This window comes from Saccopteryx leptura, chromosome 7 (genome assembly GCF_036850995.1).
Source record: "Saccopteryx leptura isolate mSacLep1 chromosome 7, mSacLep1_pri_phased_curated, whole genome shotgun sequence".
In the NCBI taxonomy this organism is placed as follows: domain Eukaryota; kingdom Metazoa; phylum Chordata; class Mammalia; order Chiroptera; family Emballonuridae; genus Saccopteryx; species Saccopteryx leptura.
The window spans coordinates 76505074-76526655 of record NC_089509.1 but is presented as its reverse complement, the minus strand read 5'-3'; the positions used below and the strand labels follow the sequence as shown (position 1 = coordinate 76526655).

The 21582-nt window shown below is 42.2% G+C and overlaps 1 protein-coding gene across 4 annotated transcripts in view; it reads right to left on the bottom strand.

Moving 5' to 3' along the window:
• The window catches only part of MFSD6 (major facilitator superfamily domain containing 6), an 83922-nt gene extending 63021 nt beyond the window's left edge, over window positions 1–20901 (bottom strand). For 2 of the 4 annotated variants that reach the window (XM_066346221.1, XM_066346224.1), the window contains exon 1: window positions 18797–19266. The gene's annotated coding sequence lies outside the window, so the exon portion shown is untranslated. Of the gene's footprint in view, window positions 1–15858; window positions 15996–18796; window positions 19267–20697 lie in introns of those variants that run through there. The other 2 variants (XM_066346222.1, XM_066346223.1) reach the window with 2 other exon arrangements.
• Window positions 20902–21582: the final 681 nt, after the last annotated feature.

Below are 21582 nucleotides of genomic sequence, written 5' to 3'. Positions count from 1 at the left end.
GTAAAAAAATTTTTTAAAGATTATATATTATATGATTCCATTCACATATCATTCTTGGAATGACAAAATTATTAAAATGAAGAAAAGAGAAGTGATGTCTAAGTGTTTAACAGGGAGTGGAGGGAGGTGGAGCCTCATATAGCTACAGAAGGGCAACAGGAGGGATCCTGGTATGATAGAAAGGTTCTGTGTCTTGACTGTATCAGTGTCAGTGTCCTGCTTGTGCTGCTGTACTCAAGTTTGCAAGATGCTACCATTGGGGGAAAGTGAGTGCAGGATACATGGACTACCTCTGTATTGTTTCTTATAATTACATGTGAACCTGCAATTATCTGAAAATAAAAAGATTGATTTTTAAAAGTCAGAATAGTGGTTACCCCTGAGAGAGGTAGTGACTAGGAAAGGTTTTGGAGTGCTGATATGTTTTTGGATCTGGTTTTTATTATATGACATGTTTACTTTGTAAAAAGTCACTGAACTATATTATCCTTCAACAAAAAAAATGAACTTAAGAACTCGAAATATGGGCCCTGGCCAGTTGGCTGAGTGGTAAAGTATGGGCCCAGTATGTGGATGTCCTGGGTTCAATTCCCGGCCATGGCACACAGGAGAATCGACCATCTATTTCTCCACCCCTCCCATGCCCCCTTCCTCCCCCCCCCCCCCCCCCGCAGCCATGGCTCAATTGGTTGAGCGCATCAACCCTGAGGATGGCTCCATGGAGCCTCTGCCTCAAGCACCAAAAAATAGCTGGGTTGTGGGCATGGCCCCAGATGGGCAGAACATTGGCCCCAGATGGGCAGGACATTGGCCCCAGATGGGGTTTCTGGGTGGATCCCAGTCGGGGCGCTTGTAGGAGTCTGTCTCTCTATCTCCCCTCCTCTCACTAGGAAAAGAAGAAAAAAAAATTTTTTAAAGAAGAACTTGGAATATGAAGAAAAAAAGAACAGATGAAAGGGAGAGAAAAGATAAGACAAATACAGGATCATCCAGAAAGTTAAGTATCTAAAATATAGGAACACCAAAAGAAAATTAAGAGAAGGAATTTCTTTTAACTCAAGAAAATTTTGCACAACTGAAAGGTACGAGTTGTCTGCCTGAAATGACCCACTGAGCACCTAATACAATGGATAAAGCTGGCCAGAGCCAAAGCACGTCGTCAAAATTTCAGAACACTGGGACAGGTAGATGACTTCACAAACTTTCTAAGAATATGGCTACAGACCAGGAGCCAGAATGGCTTCAGATTTTTCAACAATAACATTGGAAGCTATACCCACCTAAATAATCATTCAAGCTAATGGTGAAATAAAGCCATTTTACATGTAAAGTTTCTCAAAAAATGTACCTCTCATGTACCCCTTTCTCAGGGGTACATGTGTTCCACCAAATAAAAGTATAAATCAAGAGAGAGTACAAGATGGTACATAGGAAATAAAAGACCTAACATGGGAGAGAGGCAAAGGGACTATGGGCATGATGGTGACTGGAGATCCCAAGATGACAACTGCGCCCCAGACACAAAAGGCAACCATTCTACCTGGGACAGGTCTGAGGACTCCAAGACTTTGTCAGCAAAATGACAGTGACAGAATACCAATATAGCTCAATGTCCTAAAGGGAAAACTAGACAATTGGTAAAGAGTCTGGGGATGAATTCGTGATAAGTACAGAGAAAGTTAAGTAAATAAAACACTACAAGAAAACAAAAAGTTGCACAGGAAAAGTAATCACAGTTTACTATATATCTCAGCTGTGATTACATAGTCATATTAATGTAAATAATGAGTACTGAACTAACTAAAATTGCCACACAGTCACACTGGAAAGGTAGGGAAATGAGATGGTTGGAGGAGCATAAAGAGCTGAGGCAGGAAAGAGAGTAAATTTCCTATCTTCCGTAGAGGGAAGACAGTAGATAATGCCTACATTTAAAAATGAAGACTTGAGCTTTCAGTAGAGATGGTGATGTAGGTAAATGTAGTATTTGCATCCTCCAGAAATCATCATTCAGAATCCACTGAAATCTACCTGAACAGGGGTCCTGCAACTAAGGATTTAAAGAAGAGGCCACATTGAGACTGGTAGGAGGGGTGGAAATGTGGAACGGGCTGGTACCACACCCACAGTGGCAGATAATAACTGGAAGAAGTATCTCAGCTGCAGAGGTCCCCCTGAGGAGCAAGGGGTCCCAGCCCCACACCAGGCCCCTCAGGCCAGGGTGCCAGTGCTGGAAGGCGAAGTCCCCATAACTTCTGGCTGTAAACCCAGTGGCAGAGTGAGACGGAGGGCTGCTGGAGTCCTGGACAGTTCCTCTTAAAAGGCCCACGCACAACCTTACTCGACTCACTACCTCTGAGTTGCAGCACTGGGGCAGCGGCTTGAAAGGCACCAGTGATATATGTGGAGAAACTAAAGTGCCTGGTATCAGTGTGACAGCTGGAAGGACAGCTTTCCTAGACAGAAGTGCTGACAGAGGCCATTGTTCCTTTCCTGAGCCCCTGACCCACACTGCTGGCAGGTGGGCTCCATAACTGGCTATCACTGTTCAGCTGCCCCGGTGATTCCCTGAGACCCTCCCCTACCCACATTTTGGGCCCACCCAAGCTGTTTCCAGTGACCTTTCCAAACTAAGATCCTGTCTTGGCTCATGCTTCAAACTTTTCTAAAATCTCTGAAAAAAGCAGAATCTGGCTTCAGTGTGCCCCTCAGCTCTTGCTAAGTGGCTCCAGACCTGGCGTTAGTGGCAGCCAACCTTGGTTCGTGCTTGGCACCTCAAAGCCCAGCACAAGGAGCAGTCATCTGTAGCGCACTTTGTAACTCAGGCTGAGTGTCCCCAAGCAGAACACAAGTGGTGGCTGACCTGGGCCTGTACCTCCTAGGAGGCCCCAGAGCCAGCGTACCCAGTGGACAGCTTCAGACCATGTCAGGGCCCCACCCAACCACCTCCCCAGTGACACACTCAAGGCTCAGATTCAGCATGCACCAGAGAGCTGAAATAAGTCCTGCTCCGTGGGGTGGGACCCTGCACAGCTGATCCTCCACCATGGCAAGGTTGCTGGTTTGAGCAAGGGGTCACTGACTCAGCTGTAGCCCCCCTGGTCGAGGCACATATGAGAAAGCAATCAATGAACAACTAAGATGCCGCAACAAAGAATTGATGCTTCTCATCTCTCTCCTTCCTGTCTGTCCCTATCTGTCCCTCTCTCTGTCTCTCTTTCTGTCTCTCTTGCTAAAAACAAACAAACAAAAAAGAACAGTCAGAAATGAAGGATATGCTAACTGAAATGAAGAATCAACAGTAGAACAGATGAAGCTGAGAATCAAATAAGCAATTTGGAATAGAAGGAAGCAAAAAACACTCAATCAGAATAGCAAAATGAAAAAAAGAATTTAAAAAAATGAGAATAGTGTAAGGAGCCTCTGGGACAACTTCAAGAGCACCAATATACTCCTCATAAAGATGCTGGAAGGAGAAATGAGAGAGCAAGAAATTGAAAAGCTATTTTAAAAAATGATGGAAAACTTCCCTAACATGGTGAAGGAAATAGACATACAAGTCCAGGAAGCACAGAGAGTCCCAAACAAGATGAACCCAAAGAGGTCCAAAACCAAGACACATCATAATTAAGACGCAAAAGGTTAAAGACAAGGAGAAAAATCTTAAAAGCAGCAAGACAGGAACAGTTAGTTACCTACAAGGGAGCTCCCGTGAGACTTCCAGCTGATTTCTCAACGGAAACTTTGCAGGCCAGAAGGGATTGGCAAGAAATATTCAAAGTGATGAAAAGCAAGGACCTACAACCAAGATTACTCTGCCCAGCAGAGGTGTCGTTTAGAATAGAAGGACAGATAAAGAGCATCTCAGACAAGAAAAAGCTGAAGGAGTTCATCACCAAACCAGTTATTACATGAAATGTTAAAGGTCTTCTTTATGAAGGAGGGGGAAAAAAGGTTAAAAATATGAACAATAACATGGTAATAAATACATATCTATCAACAATTGAATCTTAAAAACAAAATAAACAAGCGAAACAGAAACAGACTCACAGATACACAAACCATTTTGATGGTTGCCAGATGGAAGGGGGGCTGGGACTAAGAAGTACAATTTGCTAGTAACAGAATAGTCATAGGGATGTAAGATACAGCATAGGAAACATAAAGAATATTCCAACAACTATGTGTAGTGTGAGATGGATATGAGATTTATTGGGATGATCACTTAGTAAGTCATATAATATCTAATCACTGGGGTGTCAGGGGTGTACACCTGAAACTGATATAATGTTGTATGTCAATTTTAACTGAAAAATAAATATTTTAAAAATAAATTGGGGATGATGTCAGAGTAATGACAGTATGAGAGATAGTCCTAACCTCTACCCTTGATATTTGCGGGTTTTTTTGTTTTGTTTTTTTTGTGACAGAGACAGAGAGAGGGACAGATAGAGACAGACAGACAGGAAGGGAGAGAGATGAGAAACATCAATTCTTTGTTGCAGCACCTTAGTTGTTCACTGATTACTTTCTCATCTGTACCTTGACTGGGGGGCTACAGTAGACTGAGTGACTCCTTACTCAAGCCAGTGATCTTGGGCTCAAGCTGGTGAGCCTTGCTCACACCAGATGAGCCTGCACTCAAGCTGGTGACCTCGGGGTCTCGAACCTGGGTCCTCTGCGTCCCAGTCTGATGCTCTATCCACTGTGCCACTTCCTGGTCAGGCTGCCCTTGAAATTTCAACAAATTGAACAACTATAACACAGCAAAGGAACTCCAGCAGGGCTCACAGGCAAGCCTGAAAGATCTGTGCACCAAGTGGACTTAAGGTGGGACAGGGTGAAAAGAGGGGCAAGAGATAAAACGCATTCATGGTGGGCTCTAGGGAGGAAACAAACCTGGAATTTTTTTCTCTGCCAGACTATAGGGAAGAGGGAAGCTCAGGCTGTTTGGATTTTGTCTGAGGGGTATGGAGAGGGAAACTTGGAGTGACTGGGTCTCCTTCTGCCAGGAGGAGCAGTGAGACAGAGGTCAGAAGAGGAAATACTGAATCAAAGCGGCCAGAGCACAGGGCCATGGCCAGTGTTCCCCATAGTCTCTCTGTAGCCCGCACTTGGTAGAGACAGAGAAAACTAAAGTGTGGCCCCCAGATCCCACCTCCCTCACCTTGCAGTATGGAGAGTGGCAGAGACAAACCCCTCTGCTAGCTCTCCAGAGCCATTCTCTCCCCTGAAGAACAGAGGTGCTCTGCATCTGGCCCCCAGATCTGTGGGTACATGGGGAGGAGCACCCAGAAGCCTGAGACTGCCAAGGCAAAGGAAGTAAAGGCAAAAATAAATGAATGGGACTACAGTCCCATTCAAACTAAAAAGCTTCTGCACAGCAAAAGAAAGTGACAACAAAACAAATAGGCAGGCAACTAAATGGGAGATGATATTTGCAAATATCAGCTCCAATAAGGGGTTAATATTCAAAATATTCAAGGAACTCACAAAGCTCAGCAACAAATAAACAAACATCCAATTTAAAAATGAGCAGACACTTCTCCCAAGAGGACATACAAATGGCCAACAGGTATATGAAAAGATGCTCATCTTCACTAGCTGTTCAAGAAATGCAAATCAAAACTACAATGAGAGACCACCTCACACCTGTTAGATTGGCTATTATCAACAAGACAGATAATAACAAGTGTTGGAGAGGCTGTGGAGAAAAAGGAACCCTCATTCACTGCTGGTGGGAATGCAAATTATTACAACCATTATGGAAGAAAGTATGGTGGTTCCTCAAAAAAGTAAGAATAGAACTACCATATGACCCAGCAATCCTCTACTGGGTATGTATATACCCCCAAACTCAAAAGCATTGATATGTAAAGACATGCACCCCCATGTTCATCCCAGAATTATTCAAAGTGGCCAAGATGAAAACAACCAAAGTGTCCCTCAATAGAGGATTAGATAAAGAAGAGGTGGGAAGAGGTGGTACACATATACAATGGAATACTACTCAGCCATAAAAAATGATGACATAGTGACATTTATAACAACATGGATGGACTTGAGAAAATTAAAGTGAATGAAATAAGTAAATCAGAAAAAACTAAGAACTGTATGATTTCAAACATAGGTGGGACAGAAGACTGAGACTCATGACATAGATAAAAGTAAAGTGGTTACCGGGGGAGGGATGGGGGTTGGGGGTTCGGAGAAGGGTGTAAAGAGGGACAAATATAAGGTGACGAAAAATGATTTGACTTTGGGTGATGAGTATACAACATAATCAACAGTTTAAATGTTATAGAAATGTTTACCTGAAACTTATGTACTCCTATTGATCAATGTCACCCTGTTAAATTTAATTTTCTAAACAAAGTTTTTAAAAAAACAGAGCACACAGGTGAATATTAAAATAACTTTAAATAGCAGAAAAAGTAGCTGCCTCTGGGTGGAGAAATAAGGAGGAAAGGAATAGAATCTGCTTTTTTGTTTTAAACAAGCTGGTAAACTTTTTCATTTAAAAAAAAAATCTTTGTACTTGCATACCTCTGATTTTTTTTAAATCAACTAAAAAAAGGAAATATATTTCTGTCTTTGTAAAGACAGAGTTATATTTCTGTCTTTGTAAAATCAAATAATTAAAAGGTGCCACTAGGAATCTTCTTTCTATCACAGATTAAAAATAGTTTTCAGAATTGGACAGAATGAATACTAACTTCATGAATTCTAAATCAGGTGGCCTATAATTAATTATCCCCCATAAATCAACAGAGACTTTATCAAGTAGGTCACAGAAGGACACAAAGTCTTAAAAGGACGTAAGTCCCTGAATTGTCAAATGATGATGAAGACCCAAGGCCCAAGGGCTAATTCAGAGCTGCAAAATAGCTTACATTATAATGTTGATTTGGACCTTGATGAGTAACTTTCTCCCAAACCATTCTTTCTCCCCATCTTCTTGAAATAGTTTTTGATTATCATAAGGTTATGCAAGGTTTCTCTTATTATGTGAGCCTACATGTTAAGTAGTCAACAAATGCAGAGTAGTTAAGGAAATGTTTCTGTAACATAACATTCAGTACCTTTTATATGAATGTCACATTCAGTAACTTTTATATAAATTTCAAATCTAAAAATACAAACACACCTTTTAGTTTCAATTCAGGATATTAATGTTTAGACTTAATATTTTCCAGGTCATATTTAGAGTATGACCACAAAGGAACTGAAATAATCTCATTGTAAGCATAGAAACACACTCAAGTGTGAGTATGGCATCTATGTAATCATAGGATCGAGGCCAAAAGAAACAAATGAACCCAAAAGAACATCCCTGTATTTTAATAAAATTAAAATATGTCCCAAAGTAGGGCATGTCTGGCTGACTGAAATGTTTGTACATTCCATTTGCCATAAGGAATGATAGGACAAATATAAAGAGCAGTAAAAACCTGCCCATGCTGAATTAAGGACTTCATGTGTTTACAAATCAAGGGGAGATTCTGTTTATTAAATATTCCACGAACATGAAGCCATTAAGCTAATATTTTGTTTTAACTTTGAGTCTTAAAGATTTTTTTAAAAGAAACTTTTAAAAAAGAGAAATGACATTTCAAATTATACACAGAACCGTATGAACTTCTCTGGGCAATCTCTATTATAGGTTTGCAGTTAATCCTAGTTGGATAAGGAGTGCTTTTATTTTTTTAGAAAACAGGAAAGTTTTCTCATCTAGCACTCACTAATGACATTAATCACCACCATTACTGTGAATATATAACACAGATTTTTAAAGCCTGGATAGACATTTTACCAATCCCTAAACTCAGTCATTCAAACAGCAGCTATAATTGATAAAAAAAAAAAAAAAGATGAAATTGTTATTGTTAAAATTGATAGCTTTATTAAGTATTTAAATTAAAATTGTTCAAACATATGATATATGGAGTTATCCACAAATATATGAGTACTGAAACTTGAAGAAGACCCTCAAACCTGAATATATATATATATATATATATACACACACACTGCTCACAAACATTAGGGGATATTTCAAAATGAATATGAAGCTACAAAATATCCCCTAATGTTTGTGAGCAGTGATTATGCTCTTAGCCAAGGCTGCCTATCCAGGCATTGAGCAGCTACGGGTCAGGGATGCCAAAAACTCTGTCTTCGTGCTTTAGAGTTCACAAGATGAGTCCAAAATGCAAGATTTAAATGGCAAGTCAGAAGATTAACGGTAGAGAAGCCATAAAGCACTGAATAATTAACAAAAAATATTACAGACAACGGGGTGCTTCTGGAGGTCAGAGCAGAGAGCCCAAACTTCAGCCAGGAGTGGTCAAAAGTATGAGGGACTTTAACTGGATCCTTGAAAGATGTGTAAGATCTGCCTTAGGCAAAGATGATGGGAAAACTATTCCCAAAGAGGGGAACAAAAAGATAGAGGAGATCCTTAAAAAGTGAATCCTGGGGAAAGGGCCTATGAGGCTGGTGGACAGCAACAGAACACAGAAGGCCTTAAACACCAAGCTGAGAGATGATAGGAAAGAAGATACAATACTACGTTAGAGAGTTTTATTGACGATTAAGACATTCTTTTTTTTTATCTTTTACTCCAACGAATATAAAGTTAGCACCAACCACTAGATGGATGCATTCTTGGTGATCAATAATTTAAATGGTGAAGATACTATCAGGTCCAATGGTGGGAGAAAGAGACAGGCAGTAAACAGAACCACTACCTACTGTGCTAAATGTTCAAACAGGAGCAGTAACAGGTGACACAGGAGTCTCTGGGGCCTTAAGGGAGTCTTAAAGGACGAGTAAGAGTCACCCACAGGAGGAGGAACAGGCATGGGACTGATCAAGAAGGGCCTTCTACATACACATCACTAAGGGGTTACGAAGTACAGGTGAGACTGGAATCCTAGCTCTGTCACTTCTTCCCGGCTCTGTGGCCTTGGGAAAGCTAGTAATTTCTCTAAGTCAGTGTCCTCAGCTACAAAACAAGGAACATAGTAACACCTTTACTTTAGGGTAGATGTGAGGATGACAGAGCACAATGCATGTTGACCTCTTACTTAGCGCAGTGCCTGCTACATAATGAGAACTTGGAGGTATTATTTATGTTTAGCCTGATGAGGAGCCACTGTAGAGAACTGAACAGGAAAGCACATTCGTATTTTACAAAAATCATTATAACCTCAATGTGGAAAAGAGATGGACAGGGTTTGCTACTGTATCCCCTATGAAGGATTTCCTAACATTTGACCTTTTAGCGTCCTATTCTTAACACTAACTGTAAATACTAATATCCAGTGATAGAAACTTTAGACAGATAGTTACTAATTATATATAATGCAATCTTTTATAACACCTAGTAATAGACTAAACTTGCAATATTTTCCTGACACCTTCCTCTACTTCTGGAGATGGCTCACACACCTGAGCTGCTATAGGATTTATGGGTAATTTTATTGTTCTTTTTATAGATACTTCCTGTCTGTCCAACCAGAGTATAAACTGCTTCAGGGGATAATCTATTTCTTAGGATATTGCTCTTTACTCTTCTCAGCTCTCAATAAATATTGGTTATTTTTGACAAGCAGCTGATGACAATCTATATATAAGGTTTTACTAAAGTTAAATGTGACCAGACATTAACTTTAAGAGGTAGAGAAGTTTTTGTTGCTCTCCTGGCTTTTACAATCAGTGCCTCTTTGAGTCTCTTTTTGGTAAAATGGGGATAAAAACACAAATCCAGGTCAACTAACTCACAGAGGGGTTCCAGGGCTTAAAAGAAATAATGTATTAAAAAGCATTTTTCTAACTCAAAAACTTGCTAGCATATGAACATTTGTTGTTGGTGGTTGTGGTCTTAGAATATTGCATTAAAACCTTGGGCCTTATTTTGCAAGTATTCTAAAGCATTCTTCCCAATGAAGTTTCTGGAATTCTCTGGCACCTCCTCAGAAGTAGGCTAGGATTTTATCCATCAATGGTCATGAATTTATATCCATACCCATTTCCAAGTCCACAGCCTAATAGGGGGTGGGGAGCATTGGCTCACTAGAGAACACATTGTTGGCTTATGGGCTGGAATGATAACTAAGTATCTTCAGGCAAGAGATAACTATTCATTTGAAATATAGTCCCCAGTAGGAATATTTTAATTTTACGTGCAACATAATTAATGTGAATAAAAGGAGCTAAGAGGATATAAGGAACAAATTATTTTAATCTCTTAAAAGGAGAGGGAGGAATAACCTTTAACCCTAAATATGGCTTTAGTAATATAAGCCAAGTGATTTTCACTTTCACTTTGTGAAATTAAATGTTAATAAAAAATTTTGTAAGTTAGATCCTTAGACCTCATCATCAACCATCATGGAAGTAGATTCCTATTTATTAGTTTGGGGCTTTTGATTCAATATTGTGCCACTAGCTTATGGTATAAACTTGAAGCAGGCCCCAGAACCTTATTTCCTTCTATCTCTCAAATCGATTTCCTGTCTTAAAACAAGCTCAGTGTGAGGAACAAGTAACAGTTCATATTACAGCATGAAAAGATGTTTTATAAAGAAGAATGATATCTTGTGAGTTTCTCCAACAACAAAAAATCCAATCGATGTTCCAAATAGGAAGAGAAATTAATTGAATATGCTGCTGGTGATGCTCCGCATTTATTCATCAAGAAGGAAAACAATGTAAGAATTTAAAAGCAGAATCAATGCATAGTCATCTCTCTCTCTGAACAAAGATCAATAGCCAAGACAGGACAATGAAATTGTTCAGGATAATCAAACTAATAAACAGGCTGAGTTTCCAATAGTCATTGTACTTCAGTTGCGGAAGCTTAGAAACCGCTTCCTGATTGAAAGAATATTACAAATAGTGGTAGTACCCAGACTACTGAATGAAGAGTGCTAAAGGAGACTAAAGGTTACAGAGTGTATAACTTTTAAAAGGAAATTCTTTCTACTTTTCAATCTGGGTGCCAGTGATATGTCTCCTAAAGCAGGCCTACCCAGAGCTTCCCTACTCCCCTCCAGCCAAGAGCCAGGGCAGTGGGCCTGGATCACCAGCCACTCGCTTCCTTCAGGGCCACAGTTGCACCTGTGGGAGTCCTCATTGTATGTGTCATACATATGCATCCTACTCGTGTTCAATGTATAAGGTCTACCGAAAGTTCTGTCCGTTTCTATCACAACAAGTTTCGACACGTAAGCACGTTTATTTGGCGTATGTGTGCCTATTTTTATGACTTAATATATACATACTGACATAGCAAATTAACTAAAACAAAGTTGATTCATGTTAGTCTTATGTGTGAAGTGATAGTGTACCCATGGCTACTGATAAAGTTCATTTACACCACTGTAATTTTTACAAATTTCAACAAGGAAGAAATGCTACAGAAGCATGTCTGTCGCATCCACCATATTTCCCGGACTTAGCACCCTCCGACTATTACTTGTTTTTGTCCTTACAAAATTTTTTGAAGGGCAAAAAATTCAAAAATGAAGAAAATATCAAACAAGCACTGGTTCAATTTTTCGCATCAAAAGATAAAACATTTTTCAAAAATGGGATATACAAATTGCCCTCACGCTGGCAAAAAATCATTAATAATAATGGTAATCATATTATTTAGTAAAGTTTATTGACGGTAAGAAATATTATATTTTGTTTTATTCCAAAATCGGACAGAACTTTCCGGTAGACCTTATATGTTGATGCTACCACCATACACTTACTTCCCTAATAAATGTTAATACAATTCTTACTAGCTTTCTACCTTTATGCATTTTCTCAGATCGGGACACTGCAAGTGCAACTATTTTCATAAGGGAGCCTGGGAAATCTATCAATTTTGAAATGGTGTCTTCAAAATTCTTCTAGGTAACAGAATAGGTACCTGCTGAGAAGAGAAGAGAAACAGAGGAGGCTGAAACCTGGTCAGCCCCCGCAAGGGACAAAGCTTTCACAGAAAGTTTCCTCAATAAATATTGCTTGTTATATTTTAGGAGCAATTTATATAGAATATATTTTAGTAAAGGGGCTTCTTTCTCAGACACATCTTTTATGAGTTTATAATTTATATCAAAATATAGACCTCAATGTTTAAAATACATTTTTCTGTAGACTTATCACCAATTATTTTTACTTATATGCCCTAATTACACTATAGTTTAAAACAATAATTTATATACTAAATATATTACAGTATAAATAATCTAAAATTATTTAGTTCATGTGCTGTTAGGACTCTAATAAATTGAGACTTAGCATGCGCCCGACCGGGATCCACCGGGCATGCCCATCAGGGGGCGATGCTCTGCCCATCTGGGGCGTTGCTCTGTTGCAACCAGAGCCATTCTAGCGCCTGAGGCAGAGGCCATGGAGGCGTCCTCAGCGCCTAGGCCAACTTTGCTCCAATGGAGCCTTGGCTGCGGGAGGGAGAGAGAGAGACAGAGATGAAGGAGAGGGGGCAGGGTGGAGAAGCAGATGGGTGCTTCTCCTGTGTGCCCTGGCTGGGAATCGAACCCAGGACTCCCGCATGCCAGGCCGACGCTCTACCACTGAGCCAACCGGCCAGGGCCCCTAGCATCAAGATTTAATATAAATGTCGTAACAATACTTTTGAAAATGAAAATCTTCAGTGCTGGTGAGGATGAAGATTGACAGGAATGCCCATTAATTGAGAACAGAAGTATAACTTTTTTAGAAAGCAAAGATTTAATTGTAAGGATGTTTACTTCAGTAGTTTTTAGAACAATCAAAACTGAAACACAGTAAGCAATCGGTAATAGCAGCAGTTAAATCACATTGTATCCATATGAAAGGAAGACAGAGCCTTATACCCTTGGGATAGAAAAATAGAACTTAATAGAACGTAAGAGAATTTTAAAAATTAAGGGAATATGGGGAAATTCTCATGCTCTATATATAACATTAAGTGGAGAAAAAAAGCAGGACACAATCTTCTAGGTATTGTAAGAGTTAATATTTGTAAGTCTATGTACTTCATACTAAATATATTTTATAAAAGACTTTAATAAATTAATACCAAAATGTTACTAGGGGATATCTCCAAGAAGTAAAATTAAGAGTTACTGTAATTTTTTTCTTATACTTTACTGGATTTTTTTTCAATGAACATTTATCACTTTCAAAGTTCATACAGGCATACCTCATTGTACTGTGTGACTTATTATATACTTCACAGATATTGTTCCCCCCTCCCTTTATTTTACAAAGTGAAGGCAAGATGCTCCGCTAGCAAAAATTGAGACTTGCTTTATTGTGATGCTTTACCAGGGTGGTCTAGAACCAAACCCACACTATCTCCGAGGTTTGCTTGTATAAAATAATCATTGTTTGAAATACAAAGCATCTGAGTGAAGATCAGGGTACCCTGGATCCTGAAGTCCCTGAAAGGCCATAGGGAGTTGCTAAATTGAAGTCGCTTATCCTGCATACCAATAGAAACAACGGAAAGAACCCCTTACAAGGGCTTTGAGACATTCTTGAAAAAAGATCTCACCGTCCAAATACAGGGAACCTTATTATATATGAAAGAAAATTAAAATGTGTCATTTTTACCCTTTTGAAATTTAACAATAGAGTCTTTTATTCAAACTCCCTCAAAAGGTGAGTTTGGGTTCCATTTGTACATTAGAAACTAATTCCACAGGAATTATTTTGAAATAGAATTAAGAAGACCCCTATGATAGCCACAGAGCTTGACTGTGCTGGATAAGACCTGTGCATTTCTTCATCAAAGAGAATGTGCATGTCATTTTGTATGGTTCTGCTTTATATATTTAATGTGGGGGCTCTGGACTTTGTTCTGTTGAGAGAGGCCTTATTTGGGCCCAAGGGTGTTCCACCTTAACCTAGTCCCTAAAAGTTCCCAGAGCGGTTATGAGAGGTAAATTCTCCACAGAGCTCATAGGGACATACTCCTGCCCGGTGCTGGTGCTCAGAGTTCCTCTGGGCGTCCTGGACTCTGCTGACCATGCCTCTGCTCTCCACTGCACCCGGCTGTGCCCTGAGGCCTCTGGACATAACACACAGGGAGCTAGCTGCAGGCCCAGCCTCCTCGCTCACTTTCCCTTGGCACAGTTAACCCACAAATCAGGCTTGTTGAAACAATATCAGTTCCTCTTTCTAGTTCTCCTTTTATAATCCGTAAATCCACACCAAAGCCACCTCTGGCCACTGCTGACTCATGTCATGATGTCTTTGTTTCCCTCTCCCCGCCTTAGTCCCACTCTCAGTCTCAGTTCAAAACATTTGCTCACATTCAAACATGGACTCCCCTGTTTTTGACTTGCAGAATGTTCCCTGAATTTGTCTCCGCTTCTCAAATGCATGCCAGAAAAATGTCACAAACAGTGTCTCGGCCATCCTTGATTCGATCCCATGTCACACCTTTGGAGTATGGTTTTTCTAAGAGCCTGGATTTCCTCCCATCTGCCCACCGTCTTTCACCCTCGCCTCCACACCCTAAAATGCAGCTGCACACCAGGTTGTGAGGTAGAACAGAGCTCTCGTTCGCATTCCAAATATTAACATTCCCTCAACACAACCATCAGCACGTCCATAGCTCAGCCACATTCGCAGAGGGAGGAGGATACTTAAAATACAACACTGGGGGAACTTCCTTTGGGCACTGAGGTGGCTGTGTGTGTGCTTGTGTGCTATTTAAATCCACACACTAACAACCAAAGTTGCAATATCTACAGCAGACATATATTAATATAGAGGCTCAAGGTTTAGGTGTTTCACATTAGTTTTATTTGTTTTAGTTTTGTTTTATTTTCTGTTTTGGGCTCGACACAATTAAATCATTGTCTTAGCAAGTGACTCTCATAGTTTCCAAAAGCTGCCTGGCCAACTAACTTAATTTAGACAATGCCATTTTACAAAATAGTAAATAACTGTCTTCTAAATATGAACAGCCAAAAAAACAAAAAGCAGCTACAAAGCAAATGTTACTGGAATCCAAAAATAGGGCTAAGTACTAGATAACTAGGACAACAAATCAGGCTGATACAGGTCCTTCTTACCCTCCAAAATGCTAGTAAAATACAAAAAAATAGCCACAGACAGCTAATGTTAATTACCCACTGAGGAATTTTACTCAAATGGAATATTCCTGATGGAGACATTAAGGTGTTTTCATTGACACACACACATAATTCAAACCAATGTGTATGTTTGCGTCTCCCAGGAATCCCAAATGCTGTGCCCTGGGATGTGGCACATTAGTTTTGCTCTGAGGGAAAATGTTTTACCTGAATTTAGTATTAGGGAAGGATTCTGTCCTCGATTTCTGGATTAAGGAGAAATTATTGAGCAACAGAGGTTCTTAAATCCAAAGCCTGAGATTTCCCTCTGCCCAAAACATAATCAGAACCATGAGTGAAATGTTGGATGACACCTAAAATTGGTCTCTTCTGCAAAATAATTTTATAACTCCCATTTCCTCAGGATGGTCTCATATTTAAAATAAACTAAGCTTATTCAGACTCCCTTCATGTACAAACACAAGAGTATTTTCTTGATTCTGAAAGGTCTGAATAGGTTTGGCTCTGGATTTCTAAGCAAGGAACCGTGTTAACTTTTAAGGATTCTAAGCAATAATTTTTGTTATTATTACATAAAACTGAGCAGAGTTGTGGGATTATATGTCATAAATCTATATGCACATCAGATGCGATTAACTTAATAAGTTCCTGCTTCTGAAATTATATGACTAAAAATAATTACTACCTGAAGTCAGCTAAGTGCCATAATTTCATGAAATGACAGAGCAGGGAAATTTACTTCTCCTACTCTTACCTTCCACATGGAGAATAATCATGCTTCCATAGACAGCCACCAGTAACTAGCAAGACCAGGGAGAAATTCTTATCACCCAGCCCAGCAAATTGGTGTATGCATCAAAGTGTTCCTATTGAGAAGGAAAAATGGCGGTGCTGGAGAACAAGATAGAGATACTGTTAGAAAAGGTAAAAACCAGTCATCCCAGACCCCTCACCCCTTGTTCCTACACCGGCAATTCCTGGAAGATCACCTTGTTCTTTGATCTCCCGAGTCTCGGAGTCTCGTTTCACTTTTCTAACATTAAAGAGTTTAGGCACAGTCTTTCTTATTTTGGGATTTGTATGCAGTGAATCAACACTGATTCTACTCTTTTTGTTTCTTTTTAGTTTATATAATAAAATAACATGTGCTTGTTGCAAAATTTTTTAAAAGCCCAGACATGACTTTATAAGGTAAAAAGCACCCTCTTCTCTTCGTCTTGTCCCCACTTCCTTCAGGCAGCGCGGAGACAATGGGGTACACACACGCCGCTATGCAGGTGTAAGTATGTGTATACCATAAATCTCTTGCAGTTTCCTTTGTTCACTTACTATATTGTGATTTTTCCCAAGACGATGCACCAAAGCAGCTAACAGACACCTTTACATTACTGCATTTCTCCTTTTCCCTACAGTGAGATTGTGAAATCAAGATTTACTGAATATCAAAACAAGTAAAACAAAGAAACCTGTCACCCTAATACTAACTATATCTTTTGTTGTGTTAGTTTTCACACTTGCCTTTGACCTAAAATATGGTGAAAACAAATGGGTAAACACACCAGTGCACTGCATTAATATCTATGCACTTTAAATATATTAAATATCTTACATAGATAAATGTTACCATGTGTAATGTATGTATATTGGAATAAAGTTAACTTTTAAAGACAAGAAGCAAAGGATGGCATCTGTGTAGGAGGGGAGGCTTTAATGGGTCCTAAATAGGGAGGGGCACCATATGGAAATTTCCTGGGCTTTGGGAGCCAGAAACATGGGGTCAAATAGAACTTCACCTCTTACTAACTGGTTTGTGTAAGTTCCTTAACCCTTCTTCCCTTCTGAGCTTCCCTTTCATCATCCACAAAGTGGGGGAAAGACTCATCTTACAGTGATTTAGAAATTGTTTATGAAGATGTCTTGAACACAGTTAAGTGCTCAAAAAGTGCCTATTACTGTTAATAATCCAGAAACTATGATAGATAGTGATCCAATACCTTATCCCTGCAAACCTTTCCCTTTAGTTTACCTTTGTTTCAGTTCGCCCTCATGTTTGTATATGTACCTTATTTCTATTGACACAAAGTGTCTTAGAAATTAGTTACTGTAAATAGTCCTAGTAGCTTTATTGAAATAGGATCCTTTCTCCTCCTTCTCCCCAGCGTCATTAGTAATGCCCCAGCCTCCTGCTTGCTATGCAATCCTAAATTTTACTTAGAATTTGTGATAAACACAAACCATCTAATTGCCATTAAATAACTGAAAATATCTTCCATTCTCCTGATGACCAGCAGCTTAAAGTGTCAAAAGCCAACCTGCCCTATGGTGAGGCTTCCTATCCTCTCCTTTTACTTAACAAGGCCATCAATGATGCATACCCCTGGCTGGCTAGTGGCCAAGTCTCAGGAAAGGGATGCTCTGCAGGCACAAGGGATCTTCCAAATACACCTCTGCTTATATCACATGTTGTTGGTCAACTGTTTGTCCACCCACCCTTTTCAATCATCTATCATGAGATGTAGATTAGATCTAGGTTAGATTTCCACAAAATCCTAAACTTCTACAACAGTTAGGGGAAAACTTGGCCACTATACTATACAACTATCTTTTACAGGAGACAAAACTGAGGCTCAGGCACACGAGACAGGTCCACAGGCAAACAATTGCATAACAATTGCATATTTCAACAGTAGTTGGGATGAGGACCTCGACTCTAGTTTTTGGTTCTTTCCTCTGACGAACAGGCAAGGTTTTATCTATTCCAGTAGCTCTGTAAGGTGTTTATTAAATATTTTTGGATGAAAGGAAATGTTTGTGGTTGCCAGTGTGTGTGGGAGAGGCAAAATGCACGGTGTACCGGCCTAAGGGCCATTAATCCACCTGTCTGCACGGGGAATAGGATAAATGAGAAGAAAGCTGCATTTGAAATGTTTCACCATCCTACTTAAATGTGCAGGGGGCTGTGTAGGGAATAAATAGGATCCAGAAAGGCTGGTAACCCCCATTATTACTACCTCAGAAGGGCTTTAAGACATGTTAGACCAAGCTGAATGAGCATAAGGCGGGGAATTTCTCCTAGGATGGAATCAGGCAGGAGAAGAGGGTTTTTGTTGTTGTTGTTGTTTGTTTGTATTAATTCACCTGGAGAAAAAGACGTCAATGTCCTCTCGATACACAAGTGGCCACGTCTTTGTCACCGGGGCTGTATGGGATTCCTACCTCCTCCTTTCTCCCGAGGATGTTTATGGCAAGGGCGCGAGTGGGCCTGGGCCGAGAAGGACCTGGACATTGGGGCCCCTCCCGCACCCCCCACCCCACGCGCCCCCCTCCCCGGCTGCTCAGGCTCCCGCGGGCAGCGCCTTTGTTTTCCCGACTCGAGTTACGTTTGCGGAAGTGCTGCCCGAGCCGAGCGCGCCGGGGGTGCGGGCTGCAGCCTCCCCAGCACCCCGTAAAGATGACAGCCAACACCGAAGCCGAGGGGAGGAAGGAGGGAGCGGCGGGCCGGTGGGCCGGGAGCCGGACACCCGCACACGCCCGGCCTCGCGGGCCCCCCTCGGCCGCCCCCTCCCCTGACAGCCAGTGTGCGCCACGCGGGGAGGGAGCGCCGGGTCCGGCCGCCCGGCTGGTCCCCCGCGGCCGCGGCCAGGGCGGGGCTGCCGAGCTCGGTCGGTCCCCGCGCGCGGGCCCGGGCTCACCTGCTGCGGGCGGCGGCGGCGCTCAGCTGCGCGCGGCGCGGGGAGCCGTCTCCCCCCGGCGCGGGGCGGCGGGCAGGGGCGCCGGGGCGCAGGCCGGCGGGGCGGCGCGCTCCATCTCCGGCGGGTCGCGGGCTGCGGGGGCTGCGGCGGGCGCGGCAGAGGGATGCGGGCCGGGCGGGGCGGCCGGGAGCGGCGAGCCTCGCGCACGCACCGGGGCGACCTTCTCCGCGGCTCCCCGCCTCCTCTGGCCCGGCCTCCGCCGCTCGCTCCCGGCGGCCCGTCTCCGGGCAGCGCTCCGCGGCCCCGCCGCCAGGTGCAGCGCTCCGCCTCCTGCGGCGGCGGCGGCGGATGCGTCGGGGCCGCTCCTCCCGGCCTCCCGCCCGCCCCGGCGGCCCCCGGGGACCTCGCGGCCCAGCCCCGCTGGGGGTGCGCTCCGACACGGGGGGGACGGACCGCCACGCGCGGCCCCCACCCCGGCTCCCGGCTCAGATCGCGCTCCCGGGGAAGCGGAGCAGGCCTCGCTCCGGGGGCGGCGCGGGGGCCGGTGGGGGCGGCGGGGCGCAGAGGGCCGCCTGGCTGGGAATTGTCATGATAATTGTAGCCGACGTCTATAGAGCGCTTATTTAGTTCCAGGAGCAATGCTAACGCTATTAATGCGTTATCTCGGGGTCTCTAATACCGGCCATGGCAGACTGTCCTCAACTGACCCGGGCGAGAGGACCTGGGCGGGGACGGGAGGCTCACAGCCGCGTTTCAGGACCCGCTGGGAACGCGGTACGCGGAGGCTGCGACACCCTTTCTATGATATTTGGGAAGGTGTTTCCGGGCCTGCCTGCCTGGCGCCTTGCTGAGGAGGTAATTGTGTGTGTTCCACTAAGAACGTAATTAAAGTTGTACTTCTGGTTAGACACGAAGTGAGGATGGGAAGGGTGGTTGTAAAAGGTATGGTTCCTTCAGCAGGCATTTCTGCGTGTCTGTGATGGGCTCCGGGAATACCACATCCTGATCGCAGGGAGCTTATGGTCTTGTTCTGGCAACAACAGCGATCATAATGGCAGCTAACATTTATGAACATTTGTATATGAAGTACTGCTCAAGGTTTACCATAATCCCAAAATTACCTATACTATTCCCATTTTACAACTGAGAAAACCCAGGCTGAAATATAATGAGACCTATCCAAAATTACTAAATCGTGAAAGGGAAAGAAGTCTTTTATTTCCAGGGTTTACGTTTTTAACGACGAAATCATACTAATGAGAATTGTATAGGTCCTGAAACTTTAGGATTTCAGGTCCATCTTTAGAAAGAATAGATCGAAATTGCAAATTCTCACTGGCCCCCTGGAGCCTAGAAACGTCCCTGAAACTTAAGCAACATTAGTCTTGTGATAAATCCACTTGCAATGCTGTTTAAGACAAAACCAGTAAAGGTAGTGAGAACAAACTAAGGTGGTTGTTGAACTCCAAAAATGACTGATTTTCATCCGGGTGGCCTTGAGACAGCTTCCCACCGCAGGATTTGAAACTGCACAGCTTTGCACAGCTTATAAAGACCCACTGGTAGCTGTCATAATAGAATAATCATTCTTCATATCTGTCCAGACATTAGAGAAGCAATTTTTTAAAAGGAAGAAAGAAGTGGGAGGAAGGATGGATGAATGGAAGGAAAAGAAAGAAAGAAAGAAAGAAAGAAAGAAAGAAAGAAAGAAAGAAAGAAAGAAAGAAAGAAAGAAAGAAAGAAAGAAAAGGGAGAAAAGAAAAGAAAAGAGAGAAAAGAAAAGAAAAGGAAGAAAGTAAACAGACTCCAGGTCTAACATAGTTTCCCTCTGTTCTGCCTGTGGAAGAGGTGAGGGAGGAGAGTGGGAAGGATTTGAGAGACAAAGGTAGTTCTTGACTTACAGCTGCTCAGAGGGAGTTCCATGTTGGAGAAGTGAAGCCAGATCTTCCTAGTTTGCAGCTGATGATTCTGTTTCAAATCTGACAGGATCATCTCAAGGGTCCACATAACAGAATTTATAGTGACCTGGTTAGGGCATGAATTTTTCCCTGGCAGCCTCTTTCTTTTCCAGTAGAACTAAGGAGAAGATGCAAACTTGGCTAAAGAAAAAGTCATCTTCCTCTCCTCCGGAATCTCCCCGCCCACTGGGAGGTAACTAGTGGGTGTGGTGTGGAAATTAGCTCCCAATTATACCGCCAGGCCAGGCCGGCTGTCCCAGAGGTCACTGACTGAAAGGCACAAAAACAAAAATACGATGTTGAAATCACATGGCTTATTGAATCCATTTAAAATGCAGAATAAGAAACTAGGGAGAAGAAAGAGAGAGGGTAGATGAACACACTTAGGACAGCTAGGTACAGCAGGTGGTATATTTTATGAAATATGCATAGAACCTCTGCATGTCTCTCTCCCTCTTTACCTTCTCCCTCTCCTCCTCCCTCTCTCTCTTTCTCTCTGAATTGCATCAGGCTCACCTGTGCTGGTGGTGTGGTTATAAGGACAAGAGCTGAGGTTGAATGAGCGGACTTGGCAGACAGGGGGTGCCTGATGCCAGAGTCAACCCTTGCTTTCTCTACTGAGAAACAGGAGCAAGTCCAGTATGCTTGACCACAGTTCTAGCTGATCAGTTAGCCTTTTGAGTATCACTTGTGTTTCTCAGCGTGGCACCAGTGACTGTTCATTGTAAGCCTTCCTGAATATTGAGTGCCGGATATGCTTCATGAATATGTACCGTATCAAGAATATTGTTGCCTGTTTGAGCCTTCCAACCTTCCTTTTTTTGTTCA